Raw genomic sequence first — 21,624 nt, forward strand, 5'->3', positions numbered from 1 at the left:
CCACAACAGTGCAGTAGCGTGCGTAGCCTAGTATGGCACTCTATGCACACTACCTTCTCCCGGTGGAGGCATCGCTTGTGGCCTTTTACTCTGGCGCTCAGGAGGACTCGCGGACTAGGCCAGTGCTTTCCCCACAGGAAAGGAAGGTGACAGGATCCCTGCACACTGCCCTTTGCACTGAATAGGGAGCTTTGGGGGACTGTCCCCTCTCCTTCCCCTTAAACCCCTGCCTTCTCCACGCTTCCACATCCTAGAGGAAGACGGCATCTGATGGCCAGTTCTTTCTGGGAGTTGTTTCTCGAGTTCAGGGTAGGCGCCTGGTGCCAAGCCCATGTCTCCACCACGGACAGGTGGCCAAGGAGCTGCTGTCTCCTTGAACCCAAAGGCTTTCTGCCCAGACTCCTTCCTCAGAGTGGAGCCCTTTCCCCTGCCCTAATCTTCCCCTCGTGTCTCCTTAGCAGCCAGGCTTCCGTCGCTCTGCCGTGACAGACGTGTCCCTTTCCTTAAAGGCTTACCACAGGTGCCACCACGCTTCTCTCTCAGGCAAAGGGGATGCCAAGTCCAAGATGATTTCGCTCCATGCGGGTATATCACACTGTGCTGTGGACACTAGCTCCGGCAAGCAGCAGGCAGCATCCCACAAACCCGACTCTGATTTCCCAAAGAATGCTGTGCTTTCCCAGAGGGGATGCCCTGGGAAAGAGGCTTTTGCTCTATGCGGGTTTCTCCCATCGTGCTGTGAATACTAGGCTAAGGCAAGCAACAAAAGCAGCCCACAGAACCGACTCTGATTTCCCAGCGACTGCTATGCTTTCACAGAGGTTTTCAGCTTGTCGCAAACCACACTTCTCTGCTGCTTCCTCAGCAAGGCTTGGGTCGTTCGCTCTGTCCCGGCAGGGAAGAAGAGCCGTGGGAGAGCTGGTGCCTCTTGGGCCATGCTTTCCCGGACTCCAAGTTTGCCCCCGTGGTTCACCTTGCTAAGCCGAACTAGCAGACACAGTCACAACCCTGCTCCTGGGGAGCGCGGTGACTGACGTGTGCGACCACGATTCTCTCTCAGGCAGAAGGGATGCTAGGGCAAAGAGTATTTCGCTACATGCGGGTGTCTTCCACCGTGCTGCGTGGAATAGCTCAGGCAAGCAGCAGCAGCATCCCCAAACCCAACTCTGATTTCCCAACGAATGCTGTGCTTTCCCAGGGGAGATGCCCAGGCAAAGAGGCTTTCGCTGTATGCGGGTTTCTCCCACCGCGAGACTGGGCTCGGGCAAGCAGCAGCAGCCCGCAGAACACTTCTCAGCGAATGCTGTGCTTTCGCAGAGGCTTTGTCTTGGAGCAAACATCACTTCGCCGCTGCTTCCTTAGCAAGGCTTCATTCGCATCAGGGAAGAAGAGCTGCGGGAGAGCTGGTGCCTCTTGGGCCTTGCTTTCCAGGGCTCCATGTTCGCGTCCTGGGTTCAACCTGCCAGGACGAACTAAGCAGATATAGCCACAACAGTGCAGTAGCGTGCGTAGCCTAGTATGGCACTCTATGCACACTACCTTCTCCCGGTGGAGGCATCGCTTGTGGCCTTTTACTCTGGCGCTCAGGAGGACTCGCGGACTAGGCCAGTGCTTTCCCCACAGGAAAGGAAGGTGACAGGATCCCTGCACACTGCCCTTTGCACTGAATAGGGAGCTTTGGGGGACTGTCCCCTCTCCTTCCCCTTAAACCCCTGCCTTCTCCACGCTTCCACATCCTAGAGGAAGACGGCATCTGATGGCCAGTTCTTTCTGGGAGTTGTTTCTCGAGTTCAGGGTAGGCGCCTGGTGCCAAGCCCATGTCTCCACCACGGACAGGTGGCCAAGGAGCTGCTGTCTCCTTGAACCCAAAGGCTTTCTGCCCAGACTCCTTCCTCAGAGTGGAGCCCTTTCCCCTGCCCTAATCTTCCCCTCGTGTCTCCTTAGCAGCCAGGCTTCCGTCGCTCTGCCGTGACAGACGTGTCCCTTTCCTTAAAGGCTTACCACAGGTGCCACCACGCTTCTCTCTCAGGCAAAGGGGATGCCAAGTCCAAGATGATTTCGCTCCATGCGGGTATATCACACTGTGCTGTGGACACTAGCTCCGGCAAGCAGCAGGCCGCATCCCACAAACCCGACTCTGATTTCCCAAAGAATGCTGTGCTTTCCCAGAGGGGATGCCCTGGGAAAGAGGCTTTTGCTCTATGCGGGTTTCTCCCATCGTGCTGTGAATACTAGGCTAAGGCAAGCAACAAAAGCAGCCCACAGAACCGACTCTGATTTCCCAGCGACTGCTATGCTTTCACAGAGGTTTTCAGCTTGTCGCAAACCACACTTCTCTGCTGCTTCCTCAGCAAGGCTTGGGTCGTTCGCTCTGTCCCGGCAGGGAAGAAGAGCCGTGGGAGAGCTGGTGCCTCTTGGGCCTTGCTTTCCCGGGCTCCAAGTTCGCGCCCAGGGTTCACCTTGCTAAGCCGAACTAAGCAGACACAGTCACAACCCTGCAGCAGCGTGCGTGGCCTAGCATGGCACTCTATGCCTATGACCATCTCCTGGCCTAGGTAAGGCTTTGCCTTTTGCTCAGGCGCTCAGGCAGACTCGGGGTCTAGGCCAGTGCCTTCACTACAGGAGAGAGGAGGCGACAGGATCCGTGCACACGGCCCGTGCACTTGGATGGGGAACTGTGGGGGACTGTCTCCACTCCTTCCCCGGCACACCCCCTGCCACGAACAACGCTGCCACATATTGGTGGAAGAGGGCATCTGACTGCCCGTTTCTCCATGGGGTTGTTTCTGCGAGTTCCAGGTATGGCACCTGGGGGCAAGCCCGTCTGCCCTTGGGACAGGTGGCCAAGGAGTTGCTGTCCCCTTGGGACCAGAGGCACAGGACAGGCCTGCCTTCTGCCCAGACTCCTTCCTCAGAGTGGAGCACGCGCCCCTGCCCTAGTCGCCCACTCATGTCTCCTTAGCAGCCAGGCTTCCATCTCTCCGCACAGGGAGCGGGTGACACTTGTCTTGCCACTGGCCAGCTGTTCGTGCACAGCAGGCTATCCTGCTTCCTGAAGCTTTCCCGACCCCAAGGCCAACAGCTCCTTCTCTTCCCCGGAGGCGGCGTGCGGCGCCTTCCCCACACTTGCTCCTGGGGAGCGCGGTGACAGATGTGTGCGACCATGCTTCTCTCTCAGGCAGAAGGGATGCTAGGGCAAAGAGTATTTCGCTCCATGCGGGTATCTTCCACCGTGCTGCGGAGACTAGCTCAAGCAAGCATCAGCAGCATCCCCCAACCCAACTCTGATTTCCCAGAGAATGCTGTGCTTTCTTAGAGGGGATGCCCTGGCAAAGAGGCTTTCCCTCTATGCGAGTTTCTCCCATCGTGCTGGGAATACTAGGCTAAGGCAAGCAACAAAAGCAGCCCACAGAACCGGCTCTGATTTCCCATTGACTGCTATGCTTTCACAGAAGCTTTTAGCTTGGCGCAAACCGCACTTCGCTGCTGCTTCCACAGCAAGGCTTTGGTCGTTCGCTCTGTCCCGGCAGGGAAGAAGAGCCGTGGGAGAGCTGGTGCCTCTTGTGCCATGCTTTCCCGGACTCCAAGTTTGCCCCCGTGGTTCACCTTGCTAAGCCGAACTAGCAGACACAGTCACAACCCTGCTCCTGGGGAGCGCGGTGACTGACGTGTGCGACCACGATTCTCTCTCAGGCAGAAGGGATGCTAGGGCAAAGAGTATTTCGCTACATGCGGGTGTCTTCCACCGTGCTGCGGGGAATAGCTCAGGCAAGCAGCAGCAGCATCCCCAAACCCAACTCTGATTTCCCAACGAATGCTGTGCTTTCCCAGGGGAGATGCCCAGGCAAAGAGGCTTTCGCTGTATGCGGGTTTCTCCCACCGCGAGACTGGGCTCGGGCAAGCAGCAACAGCCCGGAAAACACATCTCAGCGAATGCTGTGCTTTCGCAGAGGCTTTGTCTTGGAGCAAACATCACTTCGCCGCTGCTTCCTTAGCAAGGCTTCATTCGCATCAGGGAAGAAGAGCTGCGGGAGAGCTGGTGCCCCTTGGGCCTTGCTTTCCAGGGCTCCATGTTTGCGTCCTGGGTTCAACCTGCCAGGACGAACTAAGCAGATATAGCCACAACAGTGCAGTAGCGTGCGTAGCCTAGTATGGCACTCTATGCACACTACCTTCTCCCGGTGGAGGCATCGCTTGTGGCCTTTTACTCTGGCGCTCAGGAGGACTCGCGGACTAGGCTAGTGCTTTCCCCACAGGAAAGGAAGTTGACAGGATCCCTGCACACTGCCCTTTGCACTGAATAGGGAGCTTTGGGGGACTGTCCCCTCCCCTTCCCCTTAAACCCCGTGCCTCCTCCACGCTTCCACATCCTAGAGGAAGACGGCATCTGATGGCCAGTTCTTTCTGGGAGTTGTTTCTCGAGTTCAGGGTAGGCGCCTGGTGCCAAGCCCATGTCTCCACCACGGAGAGGTGGCCAAGGAGCTGCTGTCTCCTTGAACCCAAAGGCTTTCTGCCCAGACTCCTTCCTCAGAGTGGAGCCCTTTCCCCTGCCCTAATCTTCCCCTCGTGTCTCCTTAGCAGCCAGGCTTCCGTCGCTCTGCAGTGACAGACGTGTCCCTTTCCTTAAAGGCTTACCACAGGTGCCACCACGCTTCTCTCTCAGGCAGAGGGGATGCCCAGTCCAAGATGATTTCGCTCCATGCGGGTTTATGACACTGTGCTGTGGACACTAGCTCCGGCAAGCAGCAGGCCGCATCCCACAAACCCGACTCTGATTTCCCAAAGAATGCTGTGCTTTCCCAGAGGGGATGCCCTGGGAAAGAGGCTTTTGCTCTATGCGGGTTTCTCCCATCGTGCTGTGAATACTAGGCTAAGGCAAGCAACAAAAGCAGCCCACAGAACCGACTCTGATTTCCCAGCGACTGCTATGCTTTCACAGAGGTTTTCAGCTTGTCGCAAACCACACTTCTCTGCTGCTTCCTCAGCAAGGCTTTGGTCGTTCGCTCTGTCCCGGCAGGGAAGAAGAGCCGTGGGAGAGCTGGTGCCTCTTGGGCCTTGCTTTCCCGGGCTCCAAGTTCGCGCCCAGGGTTCACCTTGCTAAGCCGAACTAAGCAGACACAGTCACAACCCTGCAGCAGCGTGCGTGGCCTAGCATGGCACTCTATGCCTATGACCATCTCCTGGCCTAGGTAAGGCTTTGCCTTTTGCTCAGGCGCTCAGGCAGACTCGGGGTCTAGGCCAGTGCCTTCACTACAGGAGAGAGGAGGCGACAGGATCCGTGCACACGGCCCGTGCACTTGGATGGGGAACTGTGGGGGACTGTCTCCACTCCTTCCCCGGCACACCCCCTGCCACGAACAACGCTGCCACATATTGGTGGAAGAGGGCATCTGACTGCCCGTTTCTCCATGGGGTTGTTTCTGCGAGTTCCAGGTATGGCACCTGGGGGCAAGCCCGTCTGCCCTTGGGACAGGTGGCCAAGGAGTTGCTGTCCCCTTGGGACCAGAGGCACAGGACAGGCCTGCCTTCTGCCCAGACTCCTTCCTCAGAGTGGAGCACGCGCCCCTGCCCTAGTCGTCCACTCATGTCTCCTTAGCAGCCAGGCTTCCATCTCTCCGCACAGGGAGCGGGTGACACTTGTCTTGCCACTGGCCAGCTGTTCGTGCACAGCAGGCTATCCTGCTTCCTGAAGCTTTCCCGACCCCAAGGCCAACAGCTCCTTCTCTTCCCCGGAGGCGGCGTGCGGCGCCTTCCCCACACTTGCTCCTGGGGAGCGCGGTGACAGATGTGTGCGACCATGCTTCTCTCTCAGGCAGAAGGGATGCTAGGGCAAAGAGTATTTCGCTCCATGCGGGTATCTTCCACCGTGCTGCGGAGACTAGCTCAAGCAAGCATCAGCAGCATCCCCCAACCCAACTCTGATTTCCCAGAGAATGCTGTGCTTTCTTAGAGGGGATGCCCTGGCAAAGAGGCTTTCCCTCTATGCGAGTTTCTCCCATCCTGCTGGGAATACTAGGCTAAGGCAAGCAACAAAAGCAGCCCACAGAACCGGCTCTGATTTCCCATTGACTGCTATGCTTTCACAGAAGTTTTTAGCTTGGCGCAAACCGCACTTCGCTGCTGCTTCCACAGCAAGGCTTTGGTCGTTCGCTCTGTCCCGGCAGGGAAGAAGAGCCGTGGGAGAGCTGGTGCCTCTTGTGCCATGCTTTCCCGGACTCCAAGTTTGCCCCCGTGGTTCACCTTGCTAAGCCGAACTAGCAGACACAGTCACAACCCTGCTCCTGGGGAGCGCGGTGACTGACGTGTGCGACCACGATTCTCTCTCAGGCAGAAGGGATGCTAGGGCAAAGAGTATTTCGCTACATGCGGGTGTCTTCCACCGTGCTGCGGGGAATAGCTCAGGCAAGCAGCAGCAGCATCCCCAAACCCAACTCTGATTTCCCAACGAATGCTGTGCTTTCCCAGGGGAGATGCCCAGGCAAAGAGGCTTTCGCTGTATGCGGGTTACTCCCACCGCGAGACTGGGCTCGGGCAAGCAGCAGCAGCCCGCAGAACACTTCTCAGCGAATGCTGTGCTTTCGCAGAGGCTTTGTCTTGGAGCAAACATCACTTCGCCGCTGCTTCCTTAGCAAGGCTTCATTCGCATCAGGGAAGAAGAGCTGCGGGAGAGCTGGTGCCTCTTGGGCCTTGCTTTCCAGGGCTCCATGTTCGCGTCCTGGGTTCAACCTGCCAGGACAAACTAAGCAGATATAGCCACAACAGTGCAGTAGCGTGCGTAGCCTAGTATGGCACTCTATGCACACTACCTTCTCCCGGTGGAGGCATCGCATGTGGCCTTTTACTCTGGCGCTCAAAAGGACTCGCGGACTAGGCCAGTGCTTTCCCCACAGGAAAGGAAGGTGACAGGATCCCTGCACACTGCCCTTTGCACTGAATAGGGAGCTTTGGGGGACTGTCCCCTCCCCTTCCCCTTAAACCCCGTGCCTCCTCCACGCTTCCACATCCTAGAGGAAGACGGCATCTGATGGCCAGTTCTTTCTGGGAGTTGTTTCTCGAGTTCAGGGTAGGCGCCTGGTGCCAAGCCCACGTCTCCACCACGGACAGGTGGCCAAGGAGCTGCTGTCTCCTTGAACCCAAAGGCTTTCTGCCCAGACTCCTTCCTCAGAGTGGAGCCCTTTCCCCTGCCCTAATCTTCCCCTCGTGTCTCCTTAGCAGCCAGGCTTCCGTCGCTCTGCAGTGACAGACGTGTCCCTTTCCTTAAAGGCTTACCACAGGTGCCACCACGCTTCTCTCTCAGGCAGAGGGGATGCCCAGTCCAAGATGATTTCGCTCCATGCGGGTTTATCACACTGTGCTGTGGACACTAGCTCCGGCAAGCAGCAGGCCGCATCCCACAAACCCGACTCTGATTTCCCAAAGAATGCTGTGCTTTCCCAGAGGGGATGCCCTGGGAAAGAGGCTTTTGCTCTATGCGGGTTTCTCCCATCGTGCTGTGAATACTAGGCTAAGGCAAGCAACAAAAGCAGCCCACAGAACCGACTCTGATTTCCCAGCGACTGCTATGCTTTCACAGAGGTTTTCAGCTTGTCGCAAACCACACTTCTCTGCTGCTTCCTCAGCAAGGCTTTGGTCGTTCGCTCTGTCCCGGCAGGGAAGAAGAGCCGTGGGAGAGCTGGTGCCTCTTGGGCCTTGCTTTCCCGGGCTCCAAGTTCGCGCCCAGGGTTCACCTTGCTAAGCCGAACTAAGCAGACACAGTCACAACCCTGCAGCAGCGTGCGTGGCCTAGCATGGCACTCTATGCCTATGACCATCTCCTGGCCTAGGTAAGGCTTTGCCTTTTGCTCAGGCGCTCAGGCAGACTCGGGGTCTAGGCCAGTGCCTTCACTACAGGAGAGAGGAGGCGACAGGATCCGTGCACACGGCCCGTGCACTTGGATGGGGAACTGTGGGGGACTGTCTCCACTCCTTCCCCGGCACACCCCCTGCCACGAACAACGCTGCCACATATTGGTGGAAGAGGGCATCTGACTGCCCGTTTCTCCATGGGGTTGTTTCTGCGAGTTCCAGGTATGGCACCTGGGGGCAAGCCCGTCTGCCCTTGGGACAGGTGGCCAAGGAGTTGCTGTCCCCTTGGGACCAGAGGCACAGGACAGGCCTGCCTTCTGCCCAGACTCCTTCCTCAGAGTGGAGCACGCGCCCCTGCCCTAGTCGTCCACTCATGTCTCCTTAGCAGCCAGGCTTCCATCTCTCCGCACAGGGAGCGGGTGACACTTGTCTTGCCACTGGCCAGCTGTTCGTGCACAGCAGGCTATCCTGCTTCCTGAAGCTTTCCCGACCCCAAGGCCAACAGCTCCTTCTCTTCCCCGGAGGCGGCGTGCGGCGCCTTCCCCACACTTGCTCCTGGGGAGCGCGGTGACAGATGTGTGCGACCATGCTTCTCTCTCAGGCAGAAGGGATGCTAGGGCAAAGAGTATTTCGCTCCATGCGGGTATCTTCCACCGTGCTGCGGAGACTAGCTCAAGCAAGCATCAGCAGCATCCCCAAACCCAACTCTGATTTCCCAGAGAATGCTGTGCTTTCTTAGAGGGGATGCCCTGGCAAAGAGGCTTTCCCTCTATGCGAGTTTCTCCCATCCTGCTGGGAATACTAGGCTAAGGCAAGCAACAAAAGCAGCCCACAGAACCGGCTCTGATTTCCCATTGACTGCTATGCTTTCACAGAAGCTTTTAGCTTGGCGCAAACCGCACTTCGCTGCTGCTTCCACAGCAAGGCTTTGGTCGTTCGCTCTGTCCCGGCAGGGAAGAAGAGCCGTGGGAGAGCTGGTGCCTCTTGTGCCATGCTTTCCCGGACTCCAAGTTTGCCCCCGTGGTTCACCTTGCTAAGCCGAACTAGCAGACACAGTCACAACCCTGCTCCTGGGGAGCGCGGTGACTGACGTGTGCGACCACGATTCTCTCTCAGGCAGAAGGGATGCTAGGGCAAAGAGTATTTCGCTACATGCGCGTGTCTTCCACCGTGCTGCGGGGAATAGCTCAGGCAAGCAGCAGCAGCATCCCCAAACCCAACTCTGATTTCCCAACGAATGCTGTGCTTTCCCAGGGGAGATGCCCAGGCAAAGAGGCTTTCGCTGTATGCGGGTTTCTCCCACCGCGAGACTGGGCTCGGGCAAGCAGCAGCAGCCCGCAGAACACTTCTCAGCGAATGCTGTGCTTTCGCAGAGGCTTTGTCTTGGAGCAAACATCACTTCGCCGCTGCTTCCTTAGCAAGGCTTCATTCGCATCAGGGAAGAAGAGCTGCGGGAGAGCTGGTGCCTCTTGGGCCTTGCTTTCCAGGGCTCCATGTTCGCGTCCTGGGTTCAACCTGCCAGGACAAACTAAGCAGATATAGCCACAACAGTGCAGTAGCGTGCGTAGCCTAGTATGGCACTCTATGCACACTACCTTCTCCCGGTGGAGGCATCGCATGTGGCCTTTTACTCTGGCGCTCAAAAGGACTCGCGGACTAGGCCAGTGCTTTCCCCACAGGAAAGGAAGGTGACAGGATCCCTGCACACTGCCCTTTGCACTGAATAGGGAGCTTTGGGGGACTGTCCCCTCCCCTTCCCCTTAAACCCCGTGCCTCCTCCACGCTTCCACATCCTAGAGGAAGACGGCATCTGATGGCCAGTTCTTTCTGGGAGTTGTTTCTCGAGTTCAGGGTAGGCGCCTGGTGCCAAGCCCACGTCTCCACCACGGACAGGTGGCCAAGGAGCTGCTGTCTCCTTGAACCCAAAGGCTTTCTGCCCAGACTCCTTCCTCAGAGTGGAGCCCTTTCCCCTGCCCTAATCTTCCCCTCGTGTCTCCTTAGCAGCCAGGCTTCCGTCGCTCTGCAGTGACAGACGTGTCCCTTTCCTTAAAGGCTTACCACAGGTGCCACCACGCTTCTCTCTCAGGCAGAGGGGATGCCCAGTCCAAGATGATTTCGCTCCATGCGGGTTTATCACACTGTGCTGTGGACACTAGCTCCGGCAAGCAGCAGGCCGCATCCCACAAACCCGACTCTGATTTCCCAAAGAATGCTGTGCTTTCCCAGAGGGGATGCCCTGGGAAAGAGGCTTTTGCTCTATGCGGGTTTCTCCCATCGTGCTGTGAATACTAGGCTAAGGCAAGCAACAAAAGCAGCCCACAGAACCGACTCTGATTTCCCAGCGACTGCTATGCTTTCACAGAGGTTTTCAGCTTGTCGCAAACCACACTTCTCTGCTGCTTCCTCAGCAAGGCTTGGTCGTTCGCTCTGTCCCGGCAGGGAAGAAGAGCCGTGGGAGAGCTGGTGCCTCTTGGGCCTTGCTTTCCCGGGCTCCAAGTTCGCGCCCAGGGTTCACCTTGCTAAGCCGAACTAAGCAGACACAGTCACAACCCTGCAGCAGCGTGCGTGGCCTAGCATGGCACTCTATGCCTATGACCATCTCCTGGCCTAGGTAAGGCTTTGCCTTTTGCTCAGGCGCTCAGGCAGACTCGGGGTCTAGGCCAGTGCCTTCACTACAGGAGAGAGGAGGCGACAGGATCCGTGCACACGGCCCGTGCACTTGGATGGGGAACTGTGGGGGACTGTCTCCACTCCTTCCCCGGCACACCCCCTGCCACGAACAACGCTGCCACATATTGGTGGAAGAGGGCATCTGACTGCCCGTTTCTCCATGGGGTTGTTTCTGCGAGTTCCAGGTATGGCACCTGGGGGCAAGCCCGTCTGCCCTTGGGACAGGTGGCCAAGGAGTTGCTGTCCCCTTGGGACCAGAGGCACAGGACAGGCCTGCCTTCTGCCCAGACTCCTTCCTCAGAGTGGAGCACGCGCCCCTGCCCTAGTCGTCCACTCATGTCTCCTTAGCAGCCAGGCTTCCATCTCTCCGCACAGGGAGCGGGTGACACTTGTCTTGCCACTGGCCAGCTGTTCGTGCACAGCAGGCTATCCTGCTTCCTGAAGCTTTCCCGACCCCAAGGCCAACAGCTCCTTCTCTTCCCCGGAGGCGGCGTGCGGCGCCTTCCCCACACTTGCTCCTGGGGAGCGCGGTGACAGATGTGTGCGACCATGCTTCTCTCTCAGGCAGAAGGGATGCTAGGGCAAAGAGTATTTCGCTCCATGCGGGTATCTTCCACCGTGCTGCGGAGACTAGCTCAAGCAAGCATCAGCAGCATCCCCCAACCCAACTCTGATTTCCCAGAGAATGCTGTGCTTTCTTAGAGGGGATGCCCTGGCAAAGAGGCTTTCCCTCTATGCGAGTTTCTCCCATCCTGCTGGGAATACTAGGCTAAGGCAAGCAACAAAAGCAGCCCACAGAACCGGCTCTGATTTCCCATTGACTGCTATGCTTTCACAGAAGCTTTTAGCTTGGCGCAAACCGCACTTCGCTGCTGCTTCCACAGCAAGGCTTTGGTCGTTCGCTCTGTCCCGGCAGGGAAGAAGAGCCGTGGGAGAGCTGGTGCCTCTTGTGCCATGCTTTCCCGGACTCCAAGTTTGCCCCCGTGGTTCACCTTGCTAAGCCGAACTAGCAGACACAGTCACAACCCTGCTCCTGGGGAGCGCGGTGACTGACGTGTGCGACCACGATTCTCTCTCAGGCAGAAGGGATGCTAGGGCAAAGAGTATTTCGCTACATGCGGGTGTCTTCCACCGTGCTGCGGGGAATAGCTCAGGCAAGCAGCAGCAGCATCCCCAAACCCAACTCTGATTTCCCAACGAATGCTGTGCTTTCCCAGGGGAGATGCCCAGGCAAAGAGGCTTTCGCTGTATGCGGGTTTCTCCCACCGCGAGACTGGGCTCGGGCAAGCAGCAGCAGCCCGCAGAACACTTCTCAGCGAATGCTGTGCTTTCGCAGAGGCTTTGTCTTGGAGCAAACATCACTTCGCCGCTGCTTCCTTAGCAAGGCTTCATTCGCATCAGGGAAGAAGAGCTGCGGGAGAGCTGGTGCCTCTTGGGCCTTGCTTTCCAGGGCTCCATGTTCGCGTCCTGGGTTCAACCTGCCAGGACAAACTAAGCAGATATAGCCACAACAGTGCAGTAGCGTGCGTAGCCTAGTATGGCACTCTATGCACACTACCTTCTCCCGGTGGAGGCATCGCTTGTGGCCTTTTACTCTGGCGCTCAGGAGGACTCGCGGACTAGGCCAGTGCTTTCCCCACAGGAAAGGAAGGTGACAGGATCCCTGCACACTGCCCTTTGCACTGAATAGGGAGCTTTGGGGGACTGTCCCCTCCCCTTCCCCTTAAACCCCGTGCCTCCTCCACGCTTCCACATCCTAGAGGAAGACGGCATCTGATGGCCAGTTCTTTCTGGGAGTTGTTTCTCGAGTTCAGGGTAGGCGCCTGGTGCCAAGCCCACGTCTCCACCACGGACAGATGGCCAAGGAGCTGCTGTCTCCTTGAACCCAAAGGCTTTCTGCCCAGACTCCTTCCTCAGAGTGGAGCCCTTTCCCCTGCCCTAATCTTCCCCTCGTGTCTCCTTAGCAGCCAGGCTTCCGTCGCTCTGCCGTGACAGACGTGTCCCTTTCCTTAAAGGCTTACCACAGGTGCCACCACGCTTCTCTCTCAGGCAAAGGGGATGCCAAGTCCAAGATGATTTCGCTCCATGCGGGTATATCACACTGTGCTGTGGACACTAGCTCCGGCAAGCAGCAGGCAGCATCCCACAAACCCGACTCTGATTTCCCAAAGAATGCTGTGCTTTCCCAGAGGGGATGCCCTGGGAAAGAGGCTTTTGCTCTATGCGGGTTTCTCCCATCGTGCTGTGAATACTAGGCTAAGGCAAGCAACAAAAGCAGCCCACAGAACCGACTCTGATTTCCCAGCGACTGCTATGCTTTCACAGAGGTTTTCAGCTTGTCGCAAACCACACTTCTCTGCTGCTTCCTCAGCAAGGCTTGGGTCGTTCGCTCTGTCCCGGCAGGGAAGAAGAGCCGTGGGAGAGCTGGTGCCTCTTGGGCCATGCTTTCCCGGACTCCAAGTTTGCCCCCGTGGTTCACCTTGCTAAGCCGAACTAGCAGACACAGTCACAACCCTGCTCCTGGGGAGCGCGGTGACTGACGTGTGCGACCACGATTCTCTCTCAGGCAGAAGGGATGCTAGGGCAAAGAGTATTTCGCTACATGCGGGTGTCTTCCACCGTGCTGCGTGGAATAGCTCAGGCAAGCAGCAGCAGCATCCCCAAACCCAACTCTGATTTCCCAACGAATGCTGTGCTTTCCCAGGGGAGATGCCCAGGCAAAGAGGCTTTCGCTGTATGCGGGTTTCTCCCACCGCGAGACTGGGCTCGGGCAAGCAGCAGCAGCCCGCAGAACACTTCTCAGCGAATGCTGTGCTTTCGCAGAGGCTTTGTCTTGGAGCAAACATCACTTCGCCGCTGCTTCCTTAGCAAGGCTTCATTCGCATCAGGGAAGAAGAGCTGCGGGAGAGCTGGTGCCTCTTGGGCCTTGCTATCCAGGGCTCCATGTTCGCGTCCTGGGTTCAACCTGCCAGGACGAACTAAGCAGATATAGCCACAACAGTGCAGTAGCGTGCGTAGCCTAGTATGGCACTCTATGCACACTACCTTCTCCCGGTGGAGGCATCGCTTGTGGCCTTTTACTCTGGCGCTCAGGAGGACTCGCGGACTAGGCCAGTGCTTTCCCCACAGGAAAGGAAGGTGACAGGATCCCTGCACACTGCCCTTTGCACTGAATAGGGAGCTTTGGGGGACTGTCCCCTCTCCTTCCCCTTAAACCCCTGCCTTCTCCACGCTTCCACATCCTAGAGGAAGACGGCATCTGATGGCCAGTTCTTTCTGGGAGTTGTTTCTCGAGTTCAGGGTAGGCGCCTGGTGCCAAGCCCATGTCTCCACCACGGACAGGTGGCCAAGGAGCTGCTGTCTCCTTGAACCCAAAGGCTTTCTGCCCAGACTCCTTCCTCAGAGTGGAGCCCTTTCCCCTGCCCTAATCTTCCCCTCGTGTCTCCTTAGCAGCCAGGCTTCCGTCGCTCTGCCGTGACAGACGTGTCCCTTTCCTTAAAGGCTTACCACAGGTGCCACCACGCTTCTCTCTCAGGCAGAGGGGATGCCCAGTCCAAGATGATTTCGCTCCATGCGGGTTTATCACACTGTGCTGTGGACACTAGCTCCGGCAAGCAGCAGGCCGCATCCCACAAACCCGACTCTGATTTCCCAAAGAATGCTGTGCTTTCCCAGAGGGGATGCCCTGGGAAAGAGGCTTTTGCTCTATGCGGGTTTCTCCCATCGTGCTGTGAATACTAGGCTAAGGCAAGCAACAAAAGCAGCCCACAGAACCGACTCTGATTTCCCAGCGACTGCTATGCTTTCACAGAGGTTTTCAGCTTGTCGCAAACCACACTTCTCTGCTGCTTCCTCAGCAAGGCTTGGGTCGTTCGCTCTGTCCCGGCAGGGAAGAAGAGCCGTGGGAGAGCTGGTGCCTCTTGGGCCTTGCTTTCCCGGGCTCCAAGTTCGCGCCCAGGGTTCACCTTGCTAAGCCGAACTAAGCAGACACAGTCACAACCCTGCAGCAGCGTGCGTGGCCTAGCATGGCACTCTATGCCTATGACCATCTCCTGGCCTAGGTAAGGCTTTGCCTTTTGCTCAGGCGCTCAGGCAGACTCGGGGTCTAGGCCAGTGCCTTCACTACAGGAGAGAGGAGGCGACAGGATCCGTGCACACGGCCCGTGCACTTGGATGGGGAACTGTGGGGGACTGTCTCCACTCCTTCCCCGGCACACCCCCTGCCACGAACAACGCTGCCACATATTGGTGGAAGAGGGCATCTGACTGCCCGTTTCTCCATGGGGTTGTTTCTGCGAGTTCCAGGTATGGCACCTGGGGGCAAGCCCGTCTGCCCTTGGGACAGGTGGCCAAGGAGTTGCTGTCCCCTTGGGACCAGAGGCACAGGACAGGCCTGCCTTCTGCCCAGACTCCTTCCTCAGAGTGGAGCACGCGCCCCTGCCCTAGTCGTCCACTCATGTCTCCTTAGCAGCCAGGCTTCCATCTCTCCGCACAGGGAGCGGGTGACACTTGTCTTGCCACTGGCCAGCTGTTCGTGCACAGCAGGCTATCCTGCTTCCTGAAGCTTTCCCGACCCCAAGGCCAACAGCTCCTTCTCTTCCCCGGAGGCGGCGTGCGGCGCCTTCCCCACACTTGCTCCTGGGGAGCGCGGTGACAGATGTGTGCGACCATGCTTCTCTCTCAGGCAGAAGGGATGCTAGGGCAAAGAGTATTTCGCTCCATGCGGGTATCTTCCACCGTGCTGCGGAGACTAGCTCAAGCAAGCATCAGCAGCATCCCCCAACCCAACTCTGATTTCCCAGAGAATGCTGTGCTTTCTTAGAGGGGATGCCCTGGCAAAGAGGCTTTCCCTCTATGCGAGTTTCTCCCATCGTGCTGGGAATACTAGGCTAAGGCAAGCAACAAAAGCAGCCCACAGAACCGGCTCTGATTTCCCATTGACTGCTATGCTTTCACAGAAGTTTTTAGCTTGGCGCAAACCGCACTTCGCTGCTGCTTCCACAGCAAGGCTTTGGTCGTTCGCTCTGTCCCGGCAGGGAAGAAGAGCCGTGGGAGAGCTGGTGCCTCTTGTGCCATGCTTTCCCGGACTCCAAGTTTGCCCCCGTGGTTCACCTTGCTAAGCCGAACTAGCAGACACAGTCACAACCCTGCTCCTGGGGAGCGCGGTGACTGACGTGTGCGACCACGATTCTCTCTCAGGCAGAAGGGATGCTAGGGCAAAGAGTATTTCGCTACATGCGGGTGTCTTCCACCGTGCTGCGGGGAATAGCTCAGGCAAGCAGCAGCAGCATCCCCAAACCCAACTCTGATTTCCCAACGAATGCTGTGCTTTCCCAGGGGAGATGCCCAGGCAAAGAGGCTTTCGCTGTATGCGGGTTTCTCCCACCGCGAGACTGGGCTCGGGCAAGCAGCAGCAGCCCGCAGAACACTTCTCAGCGAATGCTGTGCTTTCGCAGAGGCTTTGTCTTGGAGCAAACATCACTTCGCCGCTGCTTCCTTAGCAAGGCTTCATTCGCATCAGGGAAGAAGAGCTGCGGGAGAGCTGGTGCCTCTTGGGCCTTGCTTTCCAGGGCTCCATGTTCGCGTCCTGGGTTCAACCTGCCAGGACAAACTAAGCAGATATAGCCACAACAGTGCAGTAGCGTGCGTAGCCTAGTATGGCACTCTATGCACACTACCTTCTCCCGGTGGAGGCATCGCATGTGGCCTTTTACTCTGGCGCTCAAAAGGACTCGCGGACTAGGCCAGTGCTTTCCCCACAGGAAAGGAAGGTGACAGGATCCCTGCACACTGCCCTTTGCACTGAATAGGGAGCTTTGGGGGACTGTCCCCTCCCCTTCCCCTTAAACCCCGTGCCTCCTCCACGCTTCCACATCCTAGAGGAAGATGGCATCTGATGGCCAGTTCTTTCTGGGAGTTGTTTCTCGAGTTCAGGGTAGGCGCCTGGTGCCAAGCCCACGTCTCCACCACGGACAGGTGGCCAAGGAGCTGCTGTCTCCTTGAACCCAAAGGCTTTCTGCCCAGACTCCTTCCTCAGAGTGGAGCCCTTTCCCCTGCCCTAATCTTCCCCTCGTGTCTCCTTAGCAGCCAGGCTTCCGTCGCTCTGCAGTGACAGACGTGTCCCTTTCCTTAAAGGCTTACCACAGGTGCCACCACGCTTCTCTCTCAGGCAGAGGGGATGCCCAGTCCAAGATGATTTCGCTCCATGCGGGTTTATCACACTGTGCTGTGGACACTAGCTCCGGCAAGCAGCAGGCCGCATCCCACAAACCCGACTCTGATTTCCGAAAGAATGCTGTGCTTTCCCAGAGGGGATGCCCTGGGAAAGAGGCTTTTGCTCTATGCGGGTTTCTCCCATCGTGCTGTGAATACTAGGCTAAGGCAAGCAACAAAAGCAGCCCACAGAACCGACTCTGATTTCCCAGCGACTGCTATGCTTTCACAGAGGTTTTCAGCTTGTCGCAAACCACACTTCTCTGCTGCTTCCTCAGCAAGGCTTGGGTCGTTCGCTCTGTCCCGGCAGGGAAGAAGAGCCGTGGGAGAGCTGGTGCCTCTTGGGCCTTGCTTTCCCGGGCTCCAAGTTCGCGCCCAGGGTTCACCTTGCTAAGCCGAACTAAGCAGACACAGTCACAACCCTGCAGCAGCGTGCGTGGCCTAGCATGGCACTCTATGCCTATGACCATCTCCTGGCCTAGGTAAGGCTTTGCCTTTTGCTCAGGCGCTCAGGCAGACTCGGGGTCTAGGCCAGTGCCTTCACTACAGGAGAGAGGAGGCGACAGGATCCGTGCACACGGCCCGTGCACTTGGATGGGGAACTGTGGGGGACTGTCTCCACTCCTTCCCCGGCACACCCCCTGCCACGAACAACGCTGCCACATATTGGTGGAAGAGGGCATCTGACTGCCCGTTTCTCCATGGGGTTGTTTCTGCGAGTTCCAGGTATGGCACCTGGGGGCAAGCCCGTCTGCCCTTGGGACAGGTGGCCAAGGAGTTGCTGTCCCCTTGGGACCAGAGGCACAGGACAGGCCTGCCTTCTGCCCAGACTCCTTCCTCAGAGTGGAGCACGCGCCCCTGCCCTAGTCGCCCACTCATGTCTCCTTAGCAGCCAGGCTTCCATCTCTCCGCACAGGGAGCGGGTGACACTTGTCTTGCCACTGGCCAGCTGTTCGTGCACAGCAGGCTATCCTGCTTCCTGAAGCTTTCCCGACCCCAAGGCCAACAGCTCCTTCTCTTCCCCGGAGGCGGCGTGCGGCGCCTTCCCCACACTTATTCCTGGGGAGCGCGGTGACAGATGTGTGCGACCATGCTTCTCTCTCAGGCAGAAGGGATGCTAGGGCAAAGAGTATTTCGCTCCATGCGGGTATCTTCCACCGTGCTGCGGAGACTAGCTCAAGCAAGCATCAGCAGCATCCCCAAACCCAACTCTGATTTCCCTGAGAATGCTGTGCTTTCTTAGAGGGGATGCCCTGGCAAAGAGGCTTTCCCTCTATGCGAGTTTCTCCCATCGTGCTGGGAATACTAGGCTAAGGCATGCAACAAAAGCAGCCCACAGAACCGGCTCTGATTTCCCATTGACTGCTATGCTTTCACAGAAGTTTTTAGCTTGGCGCAAACCGCACTTCGCTGCTGCTTCCACAGCAAGGCTTTGGTCGTTCGCTCTGTCCCGGCAGGGAAGAAGAGCCGTGGGAGAGCTGGTGCCTCTTGTGCCATGCTTTCCCGGACTCCAAGTTTGCCCCCGTGGTTCACCTTGCTAAGCCGAACTAGCAGACACAGTCACAACCCTGCTCCTGGGGAGCGCGGTGACTGACGTGTGCGACCACGATTCTCTCTCAGGCAGAAGGGATGCTAGGGCAAAGAGTATTTCGCTACATGCGGGTGTCTTCCACCGTGCTGCGGGGAATAGCTCAGGCAAGCAGCAGCAGCATCCCCAAACCCAACTCTGATTTCCCAACGAATGCTGTGCTTTCCCAGGGGAGATGCCCAGGCAAAGAGGCTTTCGCTGTATGCGGGTTTCTCCCACCGCGAGACTGGGCTCGGGCAAGCAGCAGCAGCCCGCAGAACACTTCTCAGCGAATGCTGTGCTTTCGCAGAGGCTTTGTCTTGGAGCAAACATCACTTCGCCGCTGCTTCCTTAGCAAGGCTTCATTCGCATCAGGGAAGAAGAGCTGCGGGAGAGCTGGTGCCTCTTGGGCCTTGCTTTCCAGGGCTCCATGTTCGCGTCCTGGGTTCAACCTGCCAGGACGAACTAAGCAGATATAGCCACAACAGTGCAGTAGCGTGCGTAGCCTAGTATGGCACTCTATGCACACTACCTTCTCCCGGTGGAGGCATCGCTTGTGGCCTTTTACTCTGGCGCTCAGGAGGACTCGCGGACTAGGCCAGTGCTTTCCCCACAGGAAAGGAAGGTGACAGGATCCCTGCACACTGCCCTTTGCACTGAATAGGGAGCTTTGGGGGACTGTCCCCTCTCCTTCCCCTTAAACCCCTGCCTTCTCCACGCTTCCACATCCTAGAGGAAGACGGCATCTGATGGCCAGTTCTTTCTGGGAGTTGTTTCTCGAGTTCAGGGTAGGCGCCTGGTGCCAAGCCCATGTCTCCACCACGGACAGGTGGCCAAGGAGCTGCTGTCTCCTTGAACCCAAAGGCTTTCTGCCCAGACTCCTTCCTCAGAGTGGAGCCCTTTCCCCTGCCCTAATCTTCCCCTCGTGTCTCCTTAGCAGCCAGGCTTCCGTCGCTCTGCCGTGACAGACGTGTCCCTTTCCTTAAAGGCTTACCACAGGTGCCACCACGCTTCTCTCTCAGGCAAAGGGGATGCCAAGTCCAAGATGATTTCGCTCCATGCGGGTATATCACACTGTGCTGTGGACACTAGCTCCGGCAAGCAGCAGGCAGCATCCCACAAACCCGACTCTGATTTCCCAAAGAATGCTGTGCTTTCCCAGAGGGGATGCCCTGGGAAAGAGGCTTTTGCTCTATGCGGGTTTCTCCCATCGTGCTGTGAATACTAGGCTAAGGCAAGCAACAAAAGCAGCCCACAGAACCGACTCTGATTTCCCAGCGACTGCTATGCTTTCACAGAGGTTTTCAGCTTGTCGCAAACCACACTTCTCTGCTGCTTCCTCAGCAAGGCTTGGGTCGTTCGCTCTGTCCCGGCAGGGAAGAAGAGCCGTGGGAGAGCTGGTGCCTCTTGGGCCATGCTTTCCCGGACTCCAAGTTTGCCCCCGTGGTTCACCTTGCTAAGCCGAACTAGCAGACACAGTCACAACCCTGCTCCTGGGGAGCGCGGTGACTGACGTGTGCGACCACGATTCTCTCTCAGGCAGAAGGGATGCTAGGGCAAAGAGTATTTCGCTACATGCGGGTGTCTTCCACCGTGCTGCGTGGAATAGCTCAGGCAAGCAGCAGCAGCATCCCCAAACCCAACTCTGATTTCCCAACGAATGCTGTGCTTTCCCAGGGGAGATGCCCAGGCAAAGAGGCTTTCGCTGTATGCGGGTTTCTCCCACCGCGAGACTGGGCTCGGGCAAGCAGCAGCAGCCCGCAGAACACTTCTCAGCGAATGCTGTGCTTTCGCAGAGGCTTTGTCTTGGAGCAAACATCACTTCGCCGCTGCTTCCTTAGCAAGGCTTCATTCGCATCAGGGAAGAAGAGCTGCGGGAGAGCTGGTGCCTCTTGGGCCTTGCTTTCCAGGGCTCCATGTTCGCGTCCTGGGTTCAACCTGCCAGGACGAACTAAGCAGATATAGCCACAACAGTGCAGTAGCGTGCGTAGCCTAGTATGGCACTCTATGCACACTACCTTCTCCCGGTGGAGGCATCGCTTGTGGCCTTTTACTCTGGCGCTCAGGAGGACTCGCGGACTAGGCCAGTGCTTTCCCCACAGGAAAGGAAGGTGACAGGATCCCTGCACACTGCCCTTTGCACTGAATAGGGAGCTTTGGGGGACTGTCCCCTCTCCTTCCCCTTAAACCCCTGCCTTCTCCACGCTTCCACATCCTAGAGGAAGACGGCATCTGATGGCCAGTTCTTTCTGGGAGTTGTTTCTCGAGTTCAGGGTAGGCGCCTGGTGCCAAGCCCATGTCTCCACCACGGACAGGTGGCCAAGGAGCTGCTGTCTCCTTGAACCCAAAGGCTTTCTGCCCAGACTCCTTCCTCAGAGTGGAGCCCTTTCCCCTGCCCTAATCTTCCCCTCGTGTCTCCTTAGCAGCCAGGCTTCCGTCGCTCTGCCGTGACAGACGTGTCCCTTTCCTTAAAGGCTTACCACAGGTGCCACCACGCTTCTCTCTCAGGCAAAGGGGATGCCAAGTCCAAGATGATTTCGCTCCATGCGGGTATATCACACTGTGCTGTGGACACTAGCTCCGGCAAGCAGCAGGCAGCATCCCACAAACCCGACTCTGATTTCCCAAAGAATGCTGTGCTTTCCCAGAGGGGATGCCCTGGGAAAGAGGCTTTTGCTCTATGCGGGTTTCTCCCATCGTGCTGTGAATACTAGGCTAAGGCAAGCAACAAAAGCAGCCCACAGAACCGACTCTGATTTCCCAGCGACTGCTATGCTTTCACAGAGGTTTTCAGCTTGTCGCAAACCACACTTCTCTGCTGCTTCCTCAGCAAGGCTTGGGTCGTTCGCTCTGTCCCGGCAGGGAAGAAGAGCCGTGGGAGAGCTGGTGCCTCTTGGGCCTTGCTTTCCCGGGCTCCAAGTTCGCGCCCAGGGTTCACCTTGCTAAGCCGAACTAAGCAGACACAGTCACAACCCTGCAGCAGCGTGCGTGGCCTAGCATGGCACTCTATGCCTATGACCATCTCCTGGCCTAGGTAAGGCTTTGCCTTTTGCTCAGGCGCTCAGGCAGACTCGGGGTCTAGGCCAGTGCCTTCACTACAGGAGAGAGGAGGCGACAGGATCCGTGCACACGGCCCGTGCACTTGGATGGGGAACTGTGGGGGACTGTCTCCACTCCTTCCCCGGCACACCCCCTGCCACGAACAACGCTGCCACATATTGGTGGAAGAGGGCATCTGACTGCCCGTTTCTCCATGGGGTTGTTTCTGCGAGTTCCAGGTATGGCACCTGGGGGCAAGCCCGTCTGCCCTTGGGACAGGTGGCCAAGGA

This window comes from Mustela nivalis (assembly GCF_964662115.1).
Source record: "Mustela nivalis genome assembly, contig: HAP1_SCAFFOLD_330, whole genome shotgun sequence".
NCBI classification, from domain to species: domain Eukaryota; kingdom Metazoa; phylum Chordata; class Mammalia; order Carnivora; family Mustelidae; genus Mustela; species Mustela nivalis.